At 47.0% G+C, this 23687-nt stretch overlaps 1 long non-coding RNA gene across 1 annotated transcript; it reads left to right on the forward strand.

Annotated features, from left to right (window-relative positions):
* Positions 1-12514: 12514 nt before the first annotated feature.
* LOC131499649 (uncharacterized) lies at positions 12515-23167 on the forward strand. The gene is made up of 2 exons (XR_009255994.1): positions 12515-13051; positions 22711-23167. It is a non-coding gene; the product is annotated as an uncharacterized LOC131499649 (long non-coding RNA).
* Positions 23168-23687: the final 520 nt, after the last annotated feature.

Consider the following 23687-nt stretch of genomic DNA (forward strand, 5'->3'; position numbering starts at 1 on the left):
GGACGCATAGGATTATGTGCGTTGTGATGATTAGTCTGTGGATACTATGACACTAATAAAACCCCAAGCCGAGCTTGGGGATTTAATCTCAAGTCCGGGGTGGGGGGAGGGGGGGGAGGGGGCTATGAACCTCCAAAAAAGCCAGAGGCAGAATGAGAGCGCTCCTTTAATAGAGATGAGGCAGAGCACCAGCGGTTGTGAGGAGGGACCTGGGGACAAAATATTTAGGGAGTTGCACCGTCATTCAGACGGCAGTCCCCCGCTCCTGGAGCAGAGCCCGGCTCACTCCTGCTTCCGCTCAGTGGTACCCTCCCCCCACCCCCCATTGTCTCTGAACCTTTGGGATCCACAGAACACAATTCAGAAACCACTCGTCTAGTCCACAACCCTCATTTTGAGGACACCGGGGCTCAGAGAGGGGATACCTTTTGTGTAAGGTCACACAGCCCATTGGCAACAAGTTTGGAACTCGAGCCCTGCCTCCTGGCTCTGCGGTCGCCAAGTCAGGTGCCTCCAGGATACAACTCTCCTAGGCTTTGAAAAGATGAGTTCGTTTCCTTCCCCTGGGCCACTTTGGTAGAGTGGCTTATCCTTCCAAATTACATCAAAAGTATCTGCTCACTCCGGGGCCTCTGACCGCATCATCTCGGATTTTTTAGAGGTTTTTGTCTGAATCGGTCTGACCTCCTTAGAACCCAATTGAAACATTTCTCAGGGTCAAATTCACTCGTGTTTCTCTTTCACTGAGCTCTTTTAGAATAGCCTAGCACAAAAATGAAAATGCAAACCTGGATAGAATTTCCAGGCATCCGTAATGCGGACAGCTTGGCATCTTTGAAGTCAAAACTGCTACAGATGTGTTGACCCCAGCTGTCCAGTCTCTGAGGTGACCCTCAGCTGGATACATTTGCCACTCCAGCCCTGAAGCGATCTGCCCACCATGAGACTCGTAGATGGCAGAGAACGTCTAGCGTGGGGGTGCAGGGCCTTCTCTCTCCGCTCCCGGACCTGTACCCTTAGTTGGTTAAGGTGCCCTCCCACAGATCCATGACCGAACCTCAGAATCTCTCTTAACATGGTGGTCTAAGCAGCCCTTCCAATCTATCGGTGTTGGTCCTCAAAATGAAGTGCACTGAGAGAAAGAGAGAGAGAGAGAGAGAGAGAGAGTGAGAGAGAGAGAACAAAGGGGAGGGGCAGAGAGAGAGAGGGAGCAAGAGAATCCCAAGCAGCCTCCCGTGGTCAGCCCAGAGCCCGATGCAGGGGCAGAACTCACGAACCGTGAGATCATGACTTGCGCCGAAATCGGGAGTCAGATGCTTAACTGACTGGGCCACCCAGGTGCCCCGTGACTTGCTACTCTTAATCGTGCCCAACACCCCCATTTTACAGATGAGGAAACAGAGTCCAGAGGAGCTCATTGCACCAAGAGACCCCTGGCGCTTAAGGTCCCCCACATATTCATCAAGGCCGGCCAAGGACCCTCCACAGTTTTATCTTTATCTGTCATATTACTGACCTACATGTTGGTATAGGAGGTCACTCAGGCCCCATATTACCCACCTCTTGGCTCTACACCACTGATCCAGCCTCAGGCTCTGGGTGTTGGTGTTCGATTCTGCACCGGTTAGGCAGCCAGGCTGGGGTGACAGAGCCCAAACCATGATGCCTCAAGAACATTTACTAGTCCTTAATTAAGAGCCTTAGGCGGATGTTCCCCCATCAGGGGGCACTTTCCTCCCTGCTGGGATTTGGGGACCTCACCTGTTTTCGTTGTGTGCCTCTAGCAGCTCCTGGGCAGGGAACAGTCCTGCCACAATCAGTGTGCCACCAGAGGAAGGGGAGACAGAAGATGGGAGGGCGGGGGAACATGAGGCTTCCACACATCCCTGGCCCAAAACGGCGCATATCATTCCTATGATTTTAGGTTTGTTTATTTGTCTGGGGAGAGGGAGCGCAGGTGAGAGAGACCGGGGGAGGGGCAGAGAGAGGGAGAGAGAGAGAATCCCAGGCAGGCTCCAGGCTGTCACAGCCCAATGCGGAGCTCCAACTCAGGAACCGTGAGATCATGACCTGAGCCAAAAACCAAAGAGCTGGAGGCTCAAATGACTGAGCCACCCAGGCACCCCAGCAGATATCAAATCTGCTGACATTCTGTTGGCTTGGGATTCGGTCCTGTGGCCAAACCTAAGTGTGTGTGTGTGGCGGGGGGGGCGGGGGGGGGGGCGGGCGGGTACTGAGGAATGGAATCTGTGATATGATGATGATGATGACGGCAGCAACCAAGAAGGAAGAAGAGAGGGAAGAGGAGGAGGAGGGAGTGAAGGAGGGAGAGGAGGGGGAGGAGGAGAAGGAGGACAGTGGGTTTTTGGTGAGCAGGAAGCCATCTCTCCCAGAGTCTCGGCCAATCCCTAACAACTCAATGTGACTCTCTCTCGTTTTCCTTCTCCCCCCCATAGTTGGACACCCCCATTCCAGGTTCTACTTCTCAGAACCTAATCCCAACCGCTAAGTCAGTGTCCACATCTAAGCGAATGATTGGACCAAGTTCGTACAGCAAGATGGGGACTAAGTCGTGACTCCAGAACCACTGTGCTCCAGAGTTTAACAGAACAGGCACGTTTTTAGGCGTTCAACTCCAACACTTAGAGTATTATAGATAAGACACGCTCGGCCTGTATTTACGGGAGGCAGGAACGGCTTTTCTTTTCTTCACGAATCCCTATGTCACTTTCACACCAAGTGCCATCCGGTCTTCGGACCGCGCAAGACCCATTTGTAAAAGTAAAAACAAAGATGAGTATCAGAACAGGAGAAAAGCACAGTGTCACAGTTAGTAGGTGCTCAGTCAAAGAGCTTTTATTAATTTGGACGGAGTTAAGGTGGCACCTGTTTTAAGATCAGTGCTCCAGGGGCAGAATTCAAAAGCAGAACTATTACTGAGAATAAACTGAGGGTTGATGGGGGGTGGGAGGGTGGCTGACGGGCATTGAGGAGGGCACCTGTTGGGATGAGCACTGGGTGCTGTGTGGAAACCAAATTGACGATAAATTTCATGTTAAAAAAAAAAAAAAAAAGCAGAACTATTGGTGAGTTTTCATTTTGCTTTGTCTTAAGTACCTCCTATTTTTTTCCTTGTTTCTAATGCCACGTTCTTCTATTATTAAAAAAAAAAAAAAGTTAGAAAACATGGATAAACAAGAAGAAGAAAATTAAAATAGCTCATAACTCCCCAGCCGCTTTCACCATACTGATGGGCATTTGGCCAGTTTTTATACACATAAGACTTAATAAAAAACAGGGTGTGGGGCTTTTAAGGGATTTTACCTAATTAGGCCAAAGTGGCCGAGTCCCATCCTGCTTCTCGAGAACTCACTCATGTTTTGCAAGCCACGCTTGATGAAATCTTTGAGCGCAGGGGCAAACCCGTGACCCGCGTATATTCGTAATATGCTAATTTCTGTTTGGGTTTCTGAACAAAACCCGTCTTTTAAAGAAAAATTTAACAGATTTGAAACCAGAAACCCTGTCCTCCCTGGAGGCATTAAAAAATGCAAACTGAAGGCTTCCCATGTGTGGAGGCTATTACTGATTTCCTTCCAAAAACAGGAGACGTGTTGCCCTGGCCGTAACGCTTGGGGTCCCAGAGCCAGAAACTGTTTGCTTTCCGCGCACTCATTAACCATGGTGTGGGATCCAATAACTGCTCTAATTTCCTACTTTAAATGTTTTTCTTTCGCCCGCTTTTCAAAAATGTCTTTTTATGTTGTCCATTTACATACTCGCATTCAGTCACTTACGCTGCCAGGCCGGTCGCCGTCAGACACAATAAGAGACAGAAACCCGCACGCATTACAGTAGCATTAGTGTTGAAAATGGAAATTTAATTTCCAGAAATGAGCCTCGGCGATAAAAGCTCTCTTTGTTGCTCTTCGGATCAGAAATGAATCAGGTCTGAAAGGAAGTAACGTGCAATTAAAAACATCTCAAAGAGGTATTTGTTATGTGTTAGAACAGATGCGTTGGAATGGTGTTTTGAACACGGGGGGCGGGGGGCTGGATAAATGTTTTTGATGAGAATGAAGATCATCGTAATGCCTCACATGTGTGTCGTGCTTTTAGCCTTGGCTGAAGTATTTGGATTCTCACGGGGAGCCTGGGAAAGAGGCAGTGCAGATGTGGAAACTGAGGCTCAGAGACCGCTCAGTGGCACACTTTTCCCGTGGTGATCTGGTGGGAGCGGGGCTAGAGTCAGGGCTAGCAGAGGCCTTCAGGGCTCTGCTTCATTGTGTTCAAATGAAGGAAAGGTCTTAAGCCTCCAACCTTCCAGAGAACCGTGTTAACTGATGTGGCGTCACGGAGGCATATTTTGAAATACTGGCCCAGGGTCTCCGTGATCTCTATTTCATGCCACCCCTGCCTCCCATCTTCCCACCCCCCCAACACCGACCGCAGGGGCCAGCATCCTAGGTGACTGCCCTCAGGGTGCAGAAGGGAGACAGAAAGAGAACAGTCTCGTTTCGGTTTCGAAACAGACATTGCACACTCAAGGCAAAAGCCATCGTTTGAGAGCAGACTTCTTAAGCTCCTGAAACCCGAGGTTTTGAGGTTGGAATATTAAAAGGTGCAGCCCTTGAGGCACAGGGGCACTCGTACCCCAGTGTTTATAGCAGCACTTTCGACAATAACCAAATTATGGAAGAGCCTCAATGTCCATCAACTGACGAATGGATAAAGAACTTGTGGTTTATATACACAATGGAATACTACGTGGCAATGAGAAAGAATGAAATCTGGCCTTTTGTAGCAACTTGGATGGAACTGGAGAGTGTGATGCTGAGTGAAATAAGTCAGAGAGAGAAAGACAGATACCATATGTTTTCACTCTTATGTGGATCCTGAGAAACTTCACAGAAGACCATGGGGGAGGGGGAGGGGAAAAAAAGTTAGAGAGGGAGAGAGCCAAATCATAAGAGACTCTTAAAAACTGAGAATAAACTGAGGGTTGATGGGGGGAGTGGGAGGGAGGGGAAAGTGGGCGATGGGCATTGAGGAGGGTACCTGTTGGGATGAGCACTGGGTGTTGTATGGAAACCAACTGGACAATAAATTTCATATTAAACAAAAAAACAAAAAAACAAAAAAAAAAATAATTAAAAGGTGCAGCCCTAAATGTCATGAACAAGAGGCTTAATAGCAAACAAGATCAGCCCAATGCAAGTCAAGATCTAAAGGAGTAAGAGGACCTCCAGAGAGGGGAGGGGACCCCTCCGGGGGAGACAAGGGAGGCAGCAAACCATTTATTGTTTCCTGGGGGAAAATACGAATTGGCTGAATTTACCCTAAATTGACTGTCTCCACCACATCTCGAAGCAACAGAGAAGCAATGGTCTGCCCAACACATGAAGCTCACAATCCATGTGGAGAAGAAAAGTTATCAAGCTGCTGCATACCTCACGCCTGAACCATTGAAACTTGACCAAATACTTACATTTTTTAGGTTCAAGTCATAAGCGTTTGGGAAGAAAAGGATAGAATATTTCTTTATCGGAAGGGCAAAGATCTGTCTAATTGTGACTCGAAGCTAAGATGTCATAAAAGAAAAGATTGACAAATTTGATTAAATAACAAAAATCTCTGCAAGCTCCAAAAAAACAAAACAAACAAACAAACAAAACACAAGTAACAGCTATGTACCAGACCAGATAAGAACAAGAGAAAAATAGACAAGAGTAGTATAAGGGACTTGTATTAAAAGTACATGGAACTGGGGCGCCTTGGTGGCTCAGTCGGTTAAGCATCCAACTTTGGCTCAGGTCATGATCTTGGCATTCATTGAGTTTCAGCCCCACATCAGGGTCTGTGCTGACAGCTCAGAGCCCAGAGCCTACCTCAGATTCTGTGTTTCCCTCTCTCTCTGGCCGTCCCCTGTTTGCACTGTCTCTCTCTCTCTCTCTCTCTCTCTCTCTCTCAAAAATGATAAACATTAAAAAAAATTAATGAAATAAAAATTAAAAAGGAGACGTGAGACTTTTGATCCTCACCAAGACAGTAACTAGTACCAGACTTTCCCTCCCATGATAAACAACTAGAAAACTGAGAGGAAAAAAAGACCTGAATCAACTGTCTTCAGACATTGAACCAATGGCAAAGTAGAACTGTGTGATCTTCGGGTAGTGTTACCAGTTTTAGTAAAAGAAATACATGATGCTCTGCTAAATATGAATATTAGATAAACAATGAATAATTTTTAGTATGAATATTTCCCATCTGATATTTGAGACATATTTATGTTAAAAAAATTCACTGTTTATCTGAAATTTGAATTTAACTGGGTATTCTGTACTTTATCTGGCAACTCTACCTCTGAGAGGAGAAAGATATAGGAGGTGAGCTCACCCTAGCTTTCTACCTGGCACTTTCTGGCCACAAAGCAGGAAGGGGGAACAAATTAATAATAAAACACATATGGAAAATATCCAACTACATGTAAATTAAGGAACACACTCTAAATAACCTATTAGTCAAGGAAAATATTAGGAGTAAACTTAGAAAATGTTTTGAATTAGAAGTGCCTGGGTGGCTCAGTCAGTTAAGTGTCTGACTTCAGCTCAGGTCATGATCTTGTGGTTTGTGAGTTCCAGCCCTGTGTCAGGCTCTGTGCTGACAGCTCAGAGCCTGGAGTCTGCTTTGGATTCTATGTCTCCCTTTTTCTGCCCCTCCCCTGTACACACTCTTTCTCTTTCTCCCTCTCTTAAAAATAGACATTAAAAAAAATTTTTTTTTTAAGAAAGTGTTTTGAACTAAGTGACAATGAACATACAACATAGAAACTCTGTGGCCTTCAGTTAAAGCAGAATTTAGAGGGAAATATTAAGCTTTATCTGCTTATATAAGAAAAGCAGAAGGGTACCTGGGTGGCTCAGTCAGTTGAGAGTCTGACTCTTGATTTCGGTTTAGGTCATGATCGCATGGTTCAAAGGTTCGAGCCCCACAGCAGGCTCTGTGCTGGCAGGGCAAGGCCTGCTTGGGATTCTCTCTCTTCCTCTCTCTCTGTCCCTCCCCACTCACATGCACGTGTGCATGGTCTCTGTCTCTCTCTCTCAAAATAAATAAATAAACTTAAAAAAAAAAAAGAAAAGATAAAGGTCTAAAGCTTATGGTAAGAAGAAAGAGGAATAAATAAGACATTAATCCCAAAGGAAATGGCAGGAAATAGAGTGAACATCAGAAATACACAAACAAAAATGGAAATTAATGAAACCAAAAGTTGCTTCTTTGAAAAGATCAATAAAAGTGATAAATTTCAAGTTAAGCTATTCAAAGAGAAAGGGTTAGAAGGAAAAGAGAGAAAGAGAGAGAGTAAGCAAAACAAATTACTAGTATTGCAAATGAGAAAGGGTACATCACTACAGTTTCTACAGACATTAAAAATACGATAATGAAAATTTTTAATAACTTCATGCTAACACTTTTGACAATTTAGATGAAATGGACAAATTCCTTGAACATATCACTTAATAAATAAAAAAAAGAAATAATATTTAAAGGGCCTTATATCTATTGAGGAAATTGAATTTATAATTTAAAATGGTCCCACAAAGGGGTTCAGTTGATTAAGCATCTGCCTCTTGATTTTGGTTCAGGTCATGATCCCACAGTTCATGAGTTTGAGCCCTGCATTGGGCTCCATGCTGGCAGTGGGGAGCCTTCTTAGGATTCTCTCCCTCTCTCTCTGACCCTTCCCTGCTATCTCTCGCTCTCAAAAGTAAGTAAACATTAAAAAACTCAAAGTGTCCCACAGAAGAACGCTAGACCCAGTAACTTTAATGATTCTCCCAAACATTTAAGGAGGAAATAATACAATTCCACACAAACTCTTTCAGGAAGTAAAGAGGAGTTACTTTGTCACTCATTTTATGAAGTCAGCATTAACCTGATGCTAAGGCAATTCAAAAAAATTAGGTAACAACCCTCCTAAGGAACACGAACACAGAAATTCTTAACCAAATGTTAGCAATCAAACCCAGCGATAAATAAAAAGGCATAATACAATACGACCAAGTAGAATTTATTCTAGGATTGCAAAATTGGTTTGACATTTGAAAATCAACCTGATTCAGCACATTAACAGAGCAAAGGAAAAAGTCATATGTTCACTTCAATAGATTGAGAGAACATGTTTGAGAAAATTCAGTACCCATTCGTAGTAAAAACTCTCCACACACTAGGAACAGAAGAAAAATTTTAAGGGCATGTATGAGAGGGCATCTGTGCAAAAATCTATAGCTAAGTTTATACTTAATGGCGAAAAGCTAAACCTATTTCCTACAAGATCGGGAACTAGACAAATTCTCACTTTCATTCAACAGGGTACTAGAGGTCCTAACCTGGGTACTAGGACAAGAAAACAAACTAAAACGTGTACATGTTGGAGAGGAAGAAGTAAAATTGTCTTGATTCACAGCCCTCCTCTGCCAGAGTGCTAAGAAGCCACTTAATTAAAAGAAACCGCTTAAGTCTCTGTACCCCAGCCTCCTGTCCAGCTAGACTCTGGGCATGTTGCTACAGAGCACCTGGAAGCTTTAGACTGACTTTGTACATGTGAGTTAGTAATTGTTGATGCTGTAAGATAGATACGTGGGGATTCGTGATATCATCTCTCTACATGTATGCTTTTGTGAAGTTTTTCTTAATAAAATGACTGTTTACAAATTTTTTGTTTTTTGTGTTTTTTTGGGTTTGTTTTTTTTTTTTGATTATTTGGAGAGGGAGAGAATCCCAAACGGGCTCTGCACTGTCAGCACGGAGCTTGAAGTGGGACTTGAACCCACAAACCACGAGATCAGGACCTAAGCCAAAATCAAGAGCCGTCGGACGCTCAACCAGCGGAGCCACCCAGGCGCCCCCAAAATGACTATTTTTCACTTGGCGTCTTTTGATTTCTATTTGGCTGGCAAAGTATTACCCGCAACAGAGCACTGGAATGGTCAGCTGAATTTAAGACCTAGCCAAACTATTAACTTGCTGTGTGACCTCAGGCAACTGCATCCCCCTCTCTGGGCTTCAGCATCCTGAATTAGAAGGAGACAAGGGACTATGCCACAGGGTTTTCCATTTTCCTGTGCAGTCTTTTGCTCCCATGAGGTTGTTCTTGTAGAAACTGCTAGTGCAGGTTAGGGAAGGGAATGAGGATTGACCTGGAAGCATAAAAGTGCCCCCCACAACAACTCTGCTTTTATCTGCTTTGCTCTCCTACAGGGGTGCCTCTCAAAGTATTGTCTTTTGTTTGATTTCCTTCTGTCAGACCCTTCTCACGGGCTACTTTTCACTCCCCCAGTCAATAACTAAAGCAGAAAAAGATTCCTGGTTTGGGGGGGTACATTTTTCCGCTCTAAAGACTAAAGAAGGGGGTGGGGGAAGGAAAGGAGAAGCCAGATGGTGATTCAGGTAGAAGGTGTTCACTTGGGGTGTCTGGGTGGTTCAGTTGGTTGAGCGTCTGACTTTGGCTCAGGTCATGATCTCGCCGTTGATGAGTTCGAGCCCTGCGTCAGGCTCTGTGCGGACAGCCCAGTGTAGACACTTCCACCCCTAACACCCCCAATATCTGCCACCCATGCAGAATCCCAAACTGAGGGTGGAGAACTCAGCCCCTGTGGGCCCCGGGACATGAAGGGAAAGCTTCACCCCACACCCAAGTGGCCCTGATCTGAACCGGTTGGAGATTTGCCCATAAGCCTGGGCAACTATGAGTTGGTATTGAACTTCCCTGTAAGACTTAATTTTATAAAAGGGTTCCCTGTACCAGATAATGTTGATGTTGTGTGAGATGCTCTAATTGAGTCATTAAATGAATTCACCCCTTGACCAAGGAATTGAAAAACCAGAGGCATAAGATTCTGTTTCTGAAATTTTGGTTTGTTAGATTGCACAAGTTTCTTCTCCCCTCTGATACACAAAGGTACATAAGAAAACATGCAGTTTTTCCTGAAGCAGTTTTCTCTGAGTGCTTTCCTAGAGAGCAGTCACCTCATTACCCAGGTCTCTGTTTTCACATGTGAACATTAAGTAAACATTAAATAACCTCAAAAGTTCTTCCCGGCTCTGAAGTTTTGCAGACTTTGAGAATGTTGTTGCTTTGTCACTTTGCTAGAAAACATCTTTAAATTTTAAAATTTATGAGTAGAGAAGCAGCACACTGAAGTAAAAAAGTAAAACGAAACACTGAGAGAAGACTGGGCAACAGAGTAATGCCCTGAATATGTAAAGAACACCTACAAATAAATGAGAAAAGCATGAACATAACATAAAATCATTGTCAAAAGACATGAACAGGTAACTAACCAAAGGAGCCATGCAAATGGCTTAAAGATACAGAAAAATGTTTGGCTTCGCTATACAACAGAGAAACAATTTTTTTTTTAATAATTTATTTTTTAACTACTAAATGGCAGCATGTTAGAGGAGTTGAGAGTGTAGAATCAGACAAGGCTGGATTCAAATCAGTGTGTGACTTCAAGCATACAATTTAATCTTCCTGAAGTCTGGTTTCCTTCTATTTATTTATTTATTTATTTATTTATTTATTTTAGATTTTATTTTAAGTAATCTCCACGCCCCCAACATGGGGCTCGAGCTCACGACCTTGAGATCGAGTTGTGTGCTCCACGACTGAGCCAGCCAGGCGCCCAAAGTTTCCTTTTTGAAGAAATAGACCCGATGGGGGGGTGGGGGGGGCGGGCTGGGTGGCTCCATCAGTCAAGCATCGGACTCTCGGTTTCAACTCAGGTTATGATCTCATGGTTTATGGGTTCCAGTGCCTCAGGGGCCTCTGCACGGGCGGCGTGGAGCCTGCTTGGGATCCTCTCTCTCCGTCCCTCTCTGTTCCGCCCCTGCTCGCTCGCCCTGTCTCTCAAAACAAATAAATAAACTTCAAAATAAAACCTAAAAAATAAGTAAAGTAGACCCAGTGATTAAATGGACGTCCTTGAGTTGTTAGCCTGACAGTGCAAACATGGGTCCTAAAATCCCATCGCTGATGCACAGTAGTGGCTGTGACATTGATATGAATAATAACAATATTTATAACGCAGAAAATTTGGAAGCCAAACTAAATATTCAAACAATATGAAATTGGTTGCCTAAATCATAGTCTATCCATAACACAAATTTTCGGTGCAACCATAGAAATCCCGTTGAAAAAATGTTTTATCACATGGAAAAGGTTCACGACGTACTCAGTGAGAAGGACAAATGACACAGCAGGAAGCCCAGGATGACCTCAGGTTTGTTAAGAAAAAGAAACGGGGAAAGACCTGGAGAGACAAATAAAAAATATAGTGGTAAGCTTTAGGTAGAAGACCATTTCTTTTTTGTGCTTTTTTGCATCCTTCAAATTCACTATGTTGATATTGATATACTGGTATAAATCAGAAAGAAAGAAGGAAGGAAGGAAAGAGGGAAGGAAGGAAGGAAGGAAGGAAGGAAGGAAGGAAGGAAGAAGGGAAGGAAGGAAGGAAAGAAGGAAGGAAGGAGGGAAGGAAGGAAAGAAGGAAGGAAGGAAAGAGGGAAGGAAGGAAGGAAGGAAGGAAGGAAAGAGGGAAGGAAGGGAGGGAGGGAGGAAGGAAGGGAGAAAGAACATAGTATCCAGAGGTGCTATGCAGTTGAGTTTTGGTTATCTGCATGGCACATTTCCCTGGAATTTAAGGACTTAAAACAACATCCAAGTTATTACTGCGTGTGGTTTTATATGTCAGCAATTCAGGCAGAGCTCAGGCGGGAGAGGTTTCTGTTCCATGTGCCATCGAATTGGGCCCCTCCATGGCACTCAGCTGGCAGCTGGATGGTCTGGAGGGACCGAGGAGCGTGACTGTGGAGTATGAGTGAACACTCACAGGTCTGGCCCTTCGCAGGGTGGTTGCGAGGCTGGTGCAGCCCGACCTGCCCCTCTGCATGCAAAGTCCAGCTTCTCCCCATGTCCTGTTTCCAGCTGGCTGGTCAGACGTGTCACAAAGCAGCCCAAGACTCCAAGAAAGAGGAAGCAGAAACCACCAGTCCACACTTGCAACCCCCCGCCCCAGAGCTAGCCTGGCGTCAGTCTCACTGCGCCCTGTGGGTCGGAGTAGTTCCAGACCGACCCAGATGCGGGGCGAGGGGGAGAGGGACCTATTGCTGATGGGAAAGGCGTCCCCAGATTTCCAGCCATCCCCAGTGCCCCGCGGTTGCATATCCAAACGGCAGAGAAGAAACCAAAGCATGTTACCCTTGGAGAAAGAATTTAGGCTTGGGATTCCCGCCCCGCCTCTTTTGACCATACAGGTAATCGCTAAATAAGCTCATCCTCGCCTGTAAAATGAAAGTGTTCCCTGCGCCTCCCACGCGACCGGGAAGGCGTATTTGTGTCACCGGGCCTCACACCCCACCTAAGGGGGCAGACCGTTTACAGATGTAAATGCCAAATAGGTATCAAGTTTTGGAGATCGCTTTGATGATCGGGAAGAGCGTTTGCAAACTGCGCCTCTAGTGGTCTCCGGGCATGTTTCCTGCGGCTGTTGCATCACGGGAAAGCTCCTAATTCCTGCCTGGGCCCAGCACATTCCTGCCTGGGGGGCCGCTGACCGAGCTCGGCAATGGTTTGTTCTCCGATGGGGAGGCAGGGCCTCCTGCTTGGCCAAGGCCCCGCCTCCCACGAAATGCCTGCAGGTCCTGAAGCCTGGCCCACTTCACCCCCATTACTCGATGGCCCCGTGGGCGTTTTCACCAGAGACACCTGAAACGTAACATGCCAACGTCATTAATGAGTCACAGGAAAGGAGAAAAGCCGGCTTTCTACTGTATCATAGTTGTTTTCAGCGTTGGCCCCGCTATCTCGCGTCGCATCCGTTCCTCCCGCGATCCGGGACTTGTTTGACGAGTCCGGTGATGTGGCTCCAGGGCTAATGGAACAGAAGGCGCGAGTGGAAAATGCCGCCGCTGTTCGGGCGATTGGCGATCTAGGAACCAAGGAGAGAGAGGCAAACCAGCCTCCAAGAAATCCATCCGCCCAGGTCCTCCCGTGAGTGGCGGGGGGCTTCCTGGACCCCGCCTTGGCCGGCACGGGCCTCTGTGGCACGTGAGATGCCGCCCCTGCCTAGGATTCTCCCCGCAAACCTGGAGGGCAGGGCCTCGCGTATTTGGAAAAGCTTCAGGATATTTTCCCTCCCAGATGTTAAACATTAAATGGCAGAGCTGATGGAGACGGACGCAGGGTGACTTTGATTTTTTGCAAGCGTCCGGATGCTCTGCTGGAAGGGGTCCTTGGGGAAGCGGGTCCTTCGCGGGATATTCACGAGCCTCCCCCCCCCCGCCCCCCCCCCCATCCGCCCAGGAGAAGCCCGTGACCCTCTCAACAACCAGCAGGCACAACTGCTTTTAATTCCAATGGATTGTTTTCCTTTATCATTAATTTTGGCAGTAGAAAAATACGCCTTTGATATCAAAGAAGGCAGGCCTACTAGAATGATTATTAGATTAGTAATAGTGGTGGTAATAAATTGGACCAAACAAGAGTTGATGTAATGGATCCTCTTGACCCCGAGCACAGGGCTGTCAGGCCTACTTAGCTCTGTCTTCTTTCTGCCCTGGGTTAGAAGTCCTTGTGCGTCTGTCTCTCTCCCCGCTGGAGTTGTCAGCACCCGCAGGGCACAGGCCTCCTCCTGCTCACTTTTTTTACCTCCCAGCTCTCCGTCGCGGCGCAGAGCATATAGGGGCGCTTAATCAATGCATCACATAGGATAGTCAGGAAAGCCTCAATTAGCTGAAAACCTTGTTGGGCTGAATTTTACAAACGACTCTCTACGCGAAGGAGGACAAGGCGAGTGAGAGGGAAAGAGCCCGAGGACGAGACGCTTTCTCTTCCGTTTCAGCCTGTGTCTCTGAGGCGTGTGAAAGGGCTGGCCTGGGGTCTGCTCTCATTCAACTCCCTCTCCACGCTTCGGACTTCCCCGCCCCAGGCCTGGAGAGTAAGTCAGAAAGAAGGCCCCATCGAAATGGGTCTCCAGTCTCCGGGATGGAGATTCATCCTGAATCATGACGGGCAGAGACAGGGAAATAGTTGCAGACGTTGAACAAATGTTATCCTGGGGCCCAAGCATTCGTTCGTGCGTTCCTTCCTTCCTTCCTTCCTTCCTTCCTTCCTTCCTCCCTTCCTTCCTGCCTTCCTGCCTCCCTTCCTTCCTGCCTTCCTGCCTTCCTTCCTTCCTCCCTTCCTGCCTTCCTGCCTTCCTTCCTCCCTTCCTGCCTTCCTGCCTTCCTTCCTTCCTTCCTTCCTTCCTCCCTTCCTGCCTCCCTTCCTCCCTTCCTCCCTTCCTTCCTTCCTTCCTTCCTTCCTTCCTTCTTTCCTCACTTCTGCCTTCCTCCCTTCCTGCCTTCCTTCCTCCCTTCCTGCCTTCCTCCCTTCCTTCCTTCCTCCCTGCCTGCCTTCTTTCCTTCCTTCCTTCCTTCCTCCCTTCCTTCCTTCCTCCCTTCCTTCCTTCCTTCCTTCCTCCCTTCCTCCCTCCCTTCCTTCCTTCCTTCCTCCTTTCCTCCCTTCCTCCCTTCTTTCCTCCCTTCCTCCCTTCCTTCCTTCCCTTCCTTCGTTCCTTCCTTCCTTCCTTCCTTCCTTCCTTCCTTCCTTCAACAGTGGTCATCCAACCCTTACAGTGTATACCTCTCTAGGCAGTGAGCACGGAGCCCCCATATCCTAGTGAAGAAGTCAGGCAGACAATAAACAAGGAAATTCTAAACATGTACTGTGCCAAGTGACTCTAAGTGCTCCGAAGAAAAATAAAACAGCTTCGGGGCACAGGGTAGGGAGAGGCATTCCCCGGGATGGGACTGAAAGTGGAAGAGAAGGGGAAGAGAGCCCCAGGCAGGGAGGGAAAGGCGCGTGGACAGTGGGCGAGTGCATGCGAGTTTGAAGGAGACCCGGACCCTAGCCAGGCTGCCCTAAGGACTTAGGAGTTCGCTCTGAATGAGATGGGTTTTGTGCAGAGGCATAATGTGATCTGATTTGCATCTAAAAACACCACTCTGGCTTCTGCTCCGGGGACTGGAGGGACCAAGGGGAACAGAGTGAGAAGGGCAAGGCAGGTGGGAGGCTACCGCAAGATCCAGGCTGCATGAGGTGGCAAACTGGAGGCTTGGACAGGGTGGGAAGTGGTCAGCTTCCAGACAGACTCCCGCGGTAGGGCCAGCAGGATTTGTTGATGTGTGAGTGTGGGTGCGGAGGTGGGTGCGTGCTGGGAGGGTGCAGGGGGAGAGACAGAGTCCAGGATGATGGCCAGGTTGGGGCGCAAGCACCTGGAGACCCAGTGCAGGACGTGGAGGTGCGGGGCGGGACAGGGGAGCTCACCTGTGATTCCAGGCAGCTTCCCTTATAAAATAATGAGGCTATTCTTGACCTTGAGGGGTTGCTTGTTGAATAAACAGACGTGGGTAGAGGCAAATTTAAAACGTAGCAGTTTATCCCTTCATCATTTTTGTTGAGAGTCTGTGCCACATTCTTTCAGGATTTCTTGCCCGATTGTTTTAGAATCCTAGTTTTAGAATCTCGGCAGGGAGTGGGGGGACAATCAGAATTACAAGGGGAACGTTTTCATGACACAGATGCCAGGGTGCGGCCCTCAGTTGTGCAGGGGAGTCCCCCGCCTAGAGCAGGGAGCTTGCGTTGGTCACAAAAGTCTCCAGGTACATCTCAAGCATGCTCTGATCCAGAACAGGAGGTGTGGAAGGAAGCATGCAGAGGTGTGAAGGTAAGAGACGGAGAGGAGAGGCCGTGTCCTGTCTTAGAAGGATCTCTGACCTCGGGGGTTGAGACCTGAGCTGAAAGAAATATTATTATGTTTATTATCATTAGCGTAACTTACTGAGATTTACCCTAATTCTCCAGAGAAGAAAATTTGGAGGAAGATGAAGAAATTGAGTACTTTTACTGTTTCTATATTAAAAGTGAAATTAAGGGGCTCTTGGGTGGCTCGGTTGGTTAAGTGTCTGACTTCAGCTCAGGTCACACTGTCCCAGTTTGTTGAGTTCAAGTCCCACATCGGGCTCTGTGCTGACCGATCCTCTGTCTCCCCCCTGTCCCCCGCCCCTCCCTGCCTTGCACTCTCTCTCCCTCTCTCAAAAATAAATACTAAAGTGACTCTACAAGGGAGGGAATATTTTTATAATTTCACTGTTTTGTGTGTTATTATTACACAGTAGACCGCGTATTGGAATCAGTAGAAAATCGTAATGTCTGGATAGTCAGCAATGGTCAGCTCTTTCAAAAGTATGAAATGGCACAGCTTTAAGAATTACATATACACGTATATATACACATATATGCATTTGTATATATTACATATACATATGTGTGTACACACATAAATATTACATACACATATATAACATATATACATATACGTAATATACATACACACACATCAGCGAATCCAAAAAATAGCAGAAGTAAAAATTTACCAACCACTACCGCTGTCAAAAGGCAATGGCGCACTCTCTTATCTTTGCTGTGAAGTTCTGAATTACCTAACTCCACCACTAGGGGGCAGCATCTTCCATTACTTTCTTCAACTCTCATTTCTACCTGGATTATGGGCACATTGGACGCAGGGTTTTAAGAGCGTGGCAGAAAGGGGGGCAGACGTATCTTCCATGCCAGGACATTTAGTGGGTCTTTTTATCGTCTCCATTGGAAAGACCAGGAAAGTGATGCTCAGAGAGGTTACGTGATTTACAGGAGGCCACACAGCTGGAACTATGCAAAGCCAATGCTGAAATTCAGTTCTAACTGCAGGAACCAATTTGCTAACCACAGCACTAAATACCTCTCTGTGTCCAATGAAATTATTTCAATCTACTGTCAAAAGAGTCCTAAGGGATCAGTGGGTCCCACAACTTGAAAAGTTTCTGTAAACTACAAAGTGCTATACAGATAGAAGAAGTTTTATTGGTAATAAAATTGTATCCTGCCTGTTCCAAATTGCCCTACAACGTGACAGACTCCTTGAGAACGAAGAGCTCTGCTTTTCCTCGTCTTTTTTTTTTTTTAAGGGCCCCACTGCTGGAGCCCAGCACCCACCGGGCGCCCCCGCACATGCTCGCTGAACTGTTCATCTGAATTTGTCTGCTCTGTGAAATCAGAGAAGCCACAATTAATTTGGTTGCACTGTATTATTAATGTTGCTGAGATTGATATCAGTGTTGAATGCCAGAGAAGCATTCCAGCTGCCTGTCCTCTTGAATAGGCAGAGAGAGAGAGAGATGAAAGTTTCAAGTTTCCCCAGTGAGGCCCCGCGCAGCTCTGATTCATGACTTCTGTTCAGACTCCGTACCGGAGCGGGCGGCAGACGCCAGGCGCGGTTTCCCACCAACAGCATCTATGGCAACAGCCGACGCTACGGGGCGTCTACCGGATGCCAGACGCCGTGCTAAGCATTTCTCACGCACGGGCTTCCTGAGTCTCGCCCACCGCCCTGGGAGACAGGAACTACCAAGTCCGATCCTCATTTGACAGCTGCGGTTCAGAGAGGTCAAGTAACTTGCCCGTGGTCCAACAGTTGTCAGGCACAGGGCTGCGTTTCAAAGCCTAAATCGTTGTTCGGGACGCTTTCTGACCTCTGAACGTCAAGGGCGAGTCAGCGCACGGTACCTGACCAGTTCTCCAAATTCTGGCAACACAACAGGAAGCCCACGATCTAAAGCAATATGCGACCCCCTAAAAAAAAAAAAAAAAAGTCAAGGGAGGGAGAACTGATACCACAATCAGTCAATCAAACGGTCTCTCTCTCTCTCTCACACACACACACACGCACGCACGTGCACACACGCGCACACAATCTCTTTCTCCTTCAGACACAGGTATTTTTTCTATGTCTTCTGTATGGGGACAATTTGATACATCGAGTCCGGCGCTTTCTGCAGGGACGCCAGGACAGTTAAATCACTGTCGGGCAGGCAATCACTGTGACTTCCACAAATAACAAATTAAAAAACATGGGACGTCCTTTGGGTTGCCGGGGTGCAAAAGTATCCCAGGGAGCGTTTACCGTTGAGTTAGGCCTCAGCCCTCTTGGGAAACAACGCCCAGGTAATTATTTTAAATGAGCATTAATTATGTCATTATTAGAAATGGGGAGAAAATGCAATTTCCTTCTGTCACTTCTTGATATCTTAACTAGAAGAATATTTGCCGTGCTATTATAACAAGCCACCGTGCGCATAATGGTGCCCCGGCAATAACAGGAAGGCATGTACATTTTCATATGAATATATCATGCCTAACTAATGAGATTGCTCATTTCATAACTTCAGTTCCATTTTTATTATTTCATAAAACTGGAAGTCCTTATCCATTTTATGAAAAACACCAAACCTTTGTGAAATTCATTAAATAAGCATAAAAAATTCATTAAACAAGTGAATTGCATTCAGGGCTGCTTTGATGCAAATGCCCTTTAAGCAATGTAAAACTCCATATTGATTTAACCTTTCATGTTCTGATATTTCCGTGTGGATATAAAAAAAAAAAATTCTTTATTCAGGGAATGAAATTAAGTGCTGATCCCTTGATCTCCAGCCGGGCAAGATAGATTGGTCAATTTAAGTAGAGCAGAGCTGCTGATCAGCAAACAACTGAATTTAAAAGTATTAAGGCATGTCGATATTTTAAGTATTGTCACCTGCACATCAAGTAAAGGGGGAAAAAATTATTCCAGCTCAATTAACTTTGTGTTTGCTGTGAAGCTGACCTTGAAAGGGCTAGCCCATCGGGCCATGGCTTCATGCCCTTGGAAGTTGACAAGGGCAACTGTGGCAAGATGTAAAACACCAACAATAGCCTGAATATTTTGAATGGTGTGGTCAGAGCAACCACAAAATAATTAGCCTGGAGACACAGTCCCCTTGGGTTGTGTCCCCTCATTAGTGGGGGACAGCCAGTAAAGCAAACACTAGTTCAGAGGAAGAGAAAGGGGTTTGCCCTTCACCCAAGAAATCTTCTGGGAGCCCTCATTAGGCTAAGAGCATAAGGCAGGTTTCAAAGAACTTAAGGGCCGCGTGGGCTCCCGAAATTCATCTCGCCACTCATTCACTCATTCATTCATTCATTCATTCATTCAAACAATATGTATTAGATGTCTACGTTTTGCCGACTATTACGCTTGGTGCTGGGAGAATAAAGTATGAATGACGGCGGTGGCCCCAGCCCTCCTAGACCATGAGAGGGGTTTTACCACGAAGAAGCTGGTCTCTAAAAAAGAAAAAAAAAAAAAAATCAGGGTCCATCGTGTTAGATGCCTGAAGTAAATCTCAGCTCTGTTATTTACCAGTTGTGCTGTGTGGCCTTGAAGAAGTGATTCAATCTCTCTGGGCATCAGCTGCCTCGCGTTACCACTTCCTGAGGCTGCTGCCCCAACTCAATGAGATATTGCATATACAAACCCTCAGCAGAGCAGATGAACAGGTGGCAAGCAGAACATGCCTGATAAGTGGTAATCGTGACCGTCGTCCTCATCATTACTGCCGTTTCTATCTGAATGTCTCATGTTACAGATAAAGAAACTGAGACCCGGAGAAGAGAGGTCACGAAAAGACTGTGTGGCAAACTGGGACTCGGAAGAGACTTTCCCAAACCACCAGTGGCCCCTGCAGCCTCCTGAACTATAAGCTCCGTCTTCCAATGGACGCCTGACTCAAACTGACTTTTGTGACTGTAAAATCCAGGGCTGGATCTGCTTCAGGTGAGGCATGATCCAGGAGCCCAGTGAGGTCACCAGGATCCGGCTTCTCTCTTCACTTTTCCGCTCCATGTGCCTGGTGATGACTCTAACGTCAGCAAACATTTCCTCTCCCAGTCCCAAAAGGACTTTCAGCAGCTTGGACCGCTTCCTGTGTCTTTGTTCATGCCCCTGAGGGGAAGAAAGAGAATCTTGTGTTAGCACTCCCAGACAAAACGTGAAAACCAATATGATCAGACCCGCTGACGTCCCGGAGCTATAACCACAAACGTCCTCGCACAAACTCAAAAACCACACACCGCTCCAGGTAACTGGTATTCATAAAACTGGTGTTCTCACCTAACTGGTATTCATAAAAACAATGGCACGAGAAAGAGTGAAATCTACATTCTTATCAACACACACTGGAGTGTGAGCTTCGGAAGGGCAAGGGTCACTTTTGTCCCAGCCTCTCCCCAGGGCATGGCCCTGTGCGTTGGGAGCCACGATGTCGCGGTAACGAGCATCAGATGACTTGGCAAAAGTCGGAATCCCAGCTCTGCCACTTACACACGTGAACTCTCATGTGAAAGGGGAACGAATTCAGGATCTGTCTGCAGAGTGCCGGGAGCGTCCAACGAAGGAGTATCTGTAAATCAAGTAAGAGAAATCTGGCAAATAAGAACTCGAGTAATGTTACGTGTTATTACTGTCAGTAGGGACAGACCCCAATCTGTCCCTCAGTGATGTTGCACGTTGAACATGCTCATACAGGGATGTCACTGCCTCCAGTCTAACCGGCACTGTCCTGACCAGAACCTCTGTCACCGACGTGCCCTTCTCCTCGAGACCCAGAGCAAAGCCACCTTCCCTGTGAACCCTTTCCTAAGACCCCGAGCTGGAAGCAATCCCCTTTCCTTTACAATCCCCCAGATCTTTCTCTGCCCTCTCTTTAGGAGCCCTCGATAGGCTGTATTGCTGTTTGCCTCTTACTTTGCTAGAGGCACTCAGGAAATGTTTAAGACAATGAGTTCTTTTCTGCCTACAGATCAACCCGATCCAACGTGGTATTTCAGTAAAACATGGGGGGGGGGGGCGGCGGGGCAACAGGGAAGGGATCCATCTCTGGTGTTGGAATTAGGGAGCAGATGTTTCTAAATGTAGGGCTCCCTTGGTTACAAAGGCTAAAACCCCAACTCAAACTAGTTAGCAGGGGGTACGGAAAGAAAATAATAGCATGCTTGTCACAATGGGAAAGTGGTATTTTTTTTTTAAGTTTATTTATTTTGAGAGAGACAGACAGTGCAAGTTGGGGAGGAACAGAGAAAGAGGGAAAGAGAGAGCATCCCAGGCAGGCTCCATGCTTCTAGCACGGAGCCCGACGCGGGGCTCAAACCCACAAAGTCGTGAGATCATAACCTGAGCCAAAACCACGAGTTGGACGCTTAACCGACTGAGCCACCCGGACGTCCCAGAAGGTGGTATTCTGGATAAAAAGATACTCACAGGTTCAGAGACTGTTAAGATTTCGTAATACCAAGGGACTCACGAATGTGTAGAGATGCTAGGCTGAGCAGAAGATAACAGGGGTGCATTCACTAGGGTCCCCAGAGTCCCCAGCCCTGGACAGGAATCCACCTGCACAGACAGAGTACTGACCAGGTAGAGGGAGCTCCATTTGGCATTTCCACACGGAATGAACTGGGGTCAAGGTGAATACCCTCCTGGCCCTCATCTGCCCTGACTCTCCTGTAGCCTCTGGCCCCCTCCCTGCTAACACACAGCATCACATTCCTGAATTGAGAGACGGAGTGAAACATGAAGGATGACTTTCCAGGACCAAGTGCTAGAAACTCAGCTCTCCTCAAGCTCTCTGAGACAAGTACCGTTATCGCCCTCCCTCGATCGATGGAAAAACTGAGACATAGGGGGCAACGGACTGACTTGTTCTAAGTCAAGAGTTGGTGGTGACCCTGTCTACATGATTCCAGACCCCAAACCCTCCACTTCCAAGCCACGGTGCCCTGTTGATTGCGCACCACGGAAGGAAGGGTAAGACGGATGGACAAGTGAGGGTTCTGGTTGCCGGTGGAACTTGTCCGCAGTAAAAGCTGAACAGCTGGATCCCGGGGCTTACTCTCTCCTCCTCAGACTCCTCCTCAGCAGGTAGAATTCATTCTCTCACAGCAAAGAGAGTCAGTCCCCCTTGGGGTGGGATACGGCTGAGCCACACTTTCTGCATTTCGTATCTGTGGTTCTATCCGGTGTGAAGGCTGGTCGACTGAGGTCAGCGGGCTGGCATTCTGCAAGAGCTGGGCGGCCTGAGCCACACGGCTCGAGTGGGGTGAAAGAACTGTGGGGAGGCGTTGAGCCGAGAGCACCACGGAAGTCCAAACGGTAGCCGAAGCCCCAGCTTCTCTATCCTTAAGGGAAACCAAAAGGATGAAACAGACATGGCAAGCATCCAATGTTTAAAAAAAAAAGTGATAGGTGCAAATAGTCACTAGGGCTATTTTTCATCTTTAAATCTGCTTAGTAATAAGTGGTCCTGCTCGCTGCCAGGAAGAATAAAGCAAGAGACGGTAAAGACAGAACGGCATGGATATATATGCACGGCTTCTGCAGGTGGCAAAGCATGGTCGCGGGCAAGGCACCGGCCACCAGAACAGGTTGTCTGCTCTGAATCTTAATAACTATCGCATGCAAAGCCCTTGGGGGCATTACCAGTCCCCCTCTGCCCTTAGTGAGCTGTGTGACTTTGCACAAGTCGCTCCCCCTCACTGAGCCTTCCCTCCTTCCTCTGTGACTGGGGGCAAGGGAAGTTAACGGGCAGTGGTTTTAAAATTAGGTTCTGCTGAGCCCTTAGGCGCCCTTCAGAAGCCCTCGTAGGAGGAGGGTCGGGGGCTCAGTGGGTGGGATTCCGAGCCCCCCGAGCCCCACCTTAACCAGACCATCCTGCTTTTATCTCTTTTATAATCAGGGTTCTGCATAATATTTTGAGGGAAGACACAGTTCTGAGGCTCAAAGGAAAATGAAAACCACTTTGCCAACTGATCTCGGAGGCCTTCCAGCGCTCACATCCCAGCAGCCCGGGGAGATGATGGTCTGTGTTTCCTAGTCCTTCGGCCTCTTGCAAATGATTCCGGCACCAAAGAGAAACCACACCCAGACGCCTGTCTGCATGCTGCCTGCTGGGGGGACCAGATGGCTGTCCCCTCCACCACCCACCCCCCTGATGGGAAAAGCTCTCCCTCCGAGTGTGAGACCCATCACAAAGAAAGGGCTTTCTTCTTTGCCAGGACCTCACCCTCCACTGCCTCAGAGAGAGCATCTTCCCTTTGGCCTTTCCTGTTCACGTTCCCCTTAGAAAATCCAGCGGCCTTGCGGTAAGACGGGGCATGGTTTTCCCTCTTGGCTAAATAGTTTCATGTGCCGTCTCTTGGTGTCCGTGAGATTGAAACGCAGCTCGTCGAGGCCTGGGCAAGACTATCTTTTCATTTGCGTTAATCACAACTGCTGACAAACAGTATCTTTCCCATCTTGCTGATACATTACGCCTTTCGTGACGGACATTTGATTGCAAAAGCTCTTGACGGTATTTAACTTGAAGGCATTTAACTTAAAACCATTATTAGATTTTTGTTTAGCTGTCCCTTGACACTCTCCCCATCCAAAAATAAGGCCTTCAGGTACCTCTGAGATATTTAAGTACACGTCGTCTTCCGAGACCACCCTCACACCAAAGGCAAATACTTTAAAAGTTGCTTTGTAATATTAAAAGAGAAGAGAGAGCGAGAACGCGCGTGAGAGAGAACCGGGCGGGTTTTCCATGATTACTAATTTAGCAGACTCTCTGTTATGTTTTATTGATAGTTCTAAACATAAATTTGCCTTTGGTATACTTTGCTGCTGATGCCTAAAATAAGACATGTAAGAACACATAATCCTATGCCTACG

The sequence above is a fragment of the Neofelis nebulosa genome, chromosome 17 (assembly GCF_028018385.1).
Source record: "Neofelis nebulosa isolate mNeoNeb1 chromosome 17, mNeoNeb1.pri, whole genome shotgun sequence".
NCBI lineage: Eukaryota > Metazoa > Chordata > Mammalia > Carnivora > Felidae > Neofelis > Neofelis nebulosa.